The sequence below is a fragment of the Paramormyrops kingsleyae genome, chromosome 14, assembly GCF_048594095.1.
Source record: "Paramormyrops kingsleyae isolate MSU_618 chromosome 14, PKINGS_0.4, whole genome shotgun sequence".
In the NCBI taxonomy this organism is placed as follows: domain Eukaryota; kingdom Metazoa; phylum Chordata; class Actinopteri; order Osteoglossiformes; family Mormyridae; genus Paramormyrops; species Paramormyrops kingsleyae.
Genome location: NC_132810.1, coordinates 59,598 through 62,234, shown reverse-complemented (window position 1 = coordinate 62,234; position 2,637 = coordinate 59,598). Strand labels below are relative to the sequence as shown.

Here is a 2,637-nt window from a genome sequence, read left to right as displayed (position 1 = left end):
ACTTTAAGATTACTAACTGGTAAGACAATATCACTTGTCTAGTGACCACTATGTAAAATGAAGAAGTCAGACTGTGATGAGACTGAAGTAACTTTTATTGCAACAAAAACAAAATGATCATGAAAGATGCAGTTCATAATCATTAAGGTGCGGTTGATAAACTTTAACATTGCTAATTGGCAAGACAATAACACTTGTCTAGTGACCAATATTAAAAATGAAAAATTAAGACAATGATAAAATTTTCTTTTCATCTTGATTTAATTTTGACTTGCAGGGAGTCGAGCAGTTGGCACAGTTGCATGCTCAGGCCTGAAATTTAGACAGTAAGCAGACAAATATCAATCACCAGTGACAGCAACCATAACAGTAAAATAATAATAGTAGTGGCAGTAGCACATTAGCTTTTTCAAGGTTTTGATGCAGCTTACTTTAGGAAATTCTTCACAGCATCGCTGACATCGAACAGACTGGTCTTTAACTGTTTCATCGCCTGTAGGGGAGGATCGTCTTTCACAAATTGGCAGATCTGAAAGAAATATTTAATCAGTTTAATGTTTTTAATTTTCAACAACAAATGTAATTAAATGAAATTGTTCTTAGTGTCCTCATCGATTTGCACGATTCAAGTCTTCAATTTCAGCCAGGATAGATTTAAAACTTTCAGATACTGCCTTCAATGAATCAGGACAAACATATGTTGTTTATTTGTTTATATATATATATATATATATATATATATATATATATATATATATATATATATATATATATATATATATAATCAATTTATATGCTGTTACTAAATATATATAAATATTTATGTTTATGTATTTATTGATGCAATGCCTCACCAGCTTGCCTTTTCATAATCTCGCAGATATTATTAAGGTACTTTAAAGTTCTCGTCAACCATCAATCATGTATGTTTTTAGTTTGACCTATGTATATATCGATGACAATAAATTGTTGTTACTTACTTCAGTCTCTTCATTTTTGCATTTCGGAGCTGATGCAGTATCTTCATCTCCGGGTTTGTCAGTTTTACGGGACATTTTTGACATGATGACTATGATTATCCTGTAATAGATTAAAGTTAGAAAAGCCTATCTCATCAATTGCAATATATGACAATACAAAAGTAGTCAAGCCACCATAAAGTCTCTTACAATGACTGTGTTTGACAACCTACCCTTTCCGTAATTGTGCTATGTAGCGTGAAGCTTCATAGCATTGCCGTAATTGCATTAAAACATTTCCAGAATTGCGTCATCTAGCGTGAAGCTTCATAGAATTTCTGCAATTGCATTATAGCATTTCCGTAATTATGTCATCTAGCTTAAAGCTTCATAGCATTGCTGAAATTATGCTATAGCATTTCCATAATTATGTCATCTAGCGTGAAGCTTCATAGCTTTATTAAATGTCATCATTTAAACCTTAAAGAAGTTTCCAAGCATTGTAAAAACATCAATAGACTTGATTTTAAGTCAAATGTAATCACATGCATATGCCCCTACACTTTGATAGGCTAATGAAGATTATAAAACATTTCTGTCACCGTATTAGACTGGTGCAGCGTGTCATTCGCATTTAAACATTATAGACTATGTTTCACTATGAGAAAAACAGTGAAATGGCTTAAATATTGCTGTAGAAAATTAAATGCTACTAAAGAGAGGTTTTGCATTACTTACCAAATAATGCTTATAATACTGATATTGGCAGCCAGCTTTCCGATGTAGTTGTGAGCACGTAAAAAAGTACCGAGACTTTTATACTGAACCACCTAGTCACGTGACTTAGGTCTATAAATTTGCTAAGTACAACTAATGCAATTGTTCATTAGGCTAACCGTAACCGTATTTGTTAATTGTAAATGCCAGAAATGCTAAGTGCTAAGAAGTCTGACAAAAATACGGAAATAAGCCTAACAATTTGACCGTTATGGAAGATGAAGAACCCACTATGCAGTTCCTTACTTGCACTTAAAAAACACGGTAGGCAAGGTAGGCAATCAAAGTGCTAGGCCTCAAACTAACATTAGGGGGCGTCACGGCCGACCCGTTTGAGCTAGACCTGAAATTTGGCATGCATAAACTAGACCAGTTCAGGAAGAAGTTTGCCGAGTTTTATGACTGTGACCTTTACCAAAGGCCTGCAGTGACCGCTTTAATTTGCTAAGGTCGGCAGGTCCAGTGCAAAGGCAGCCATGCAATGTAGGCCTCAAACTAACTTAAGGGAGCGTAACTGCACGACCACAGAAGCTAGGAAGATGGTTCAAAGTGTTCCTGAAACTAGACAGACTGAGCATAATTTTCACCTATACATATCCTTTAAAAAATTATGTCTCCTTAATTTAAAAGTAGACCGTTTTTCATCTGCTGAAATGAAAGATCTTTAATCAGATGATCGACTGCATTTCTCAGATGTCCATACGAGGGGGTCACGGCCAAGCCGTACGAGCTAGAGGTCTGAATTTCGGCACGACAAAACTAGATACCTGCCAGAGCATGTGAGCGGAGCGTGAGCGAGGAGCGGAGCGTGAGCGAGGAGCGGAGCGTGAGCGAGGAGCGGAGCGTGAGCGAGGAGCGGAGCGTGAGCGAGGAGCGGAGCGTGAGCGAGCAGCGGAGCGTG

The 2,637-nt window shown here is 36.8% G+C and overlaps 1 long non-coding RNA gene across 1 annotated transcript; it reads right to left on the bottom strand.

Moving 5' to 3' along the window:
• Positions 1 to 248: 248 nt before the first annotated feature.
• Positions 249 to 1,739, bottom strand: LOC140578373 (uncharacterized). Its single transcript, XR_011982517.1, has 4 exons — positions 1,698 to 1,739; positions 981 to 1,080; positions 432 to 529; positions 249 to 312 (listed from the first exon to the last, which is right to left on the bottom strand). It is a non-coding gene; the product is annotated as an uncharacterized lncRNA (long non-coding RNA).
• Between the last annotated feature and the right edge of the window lie 898 nt (positions 1,740 to 2,637).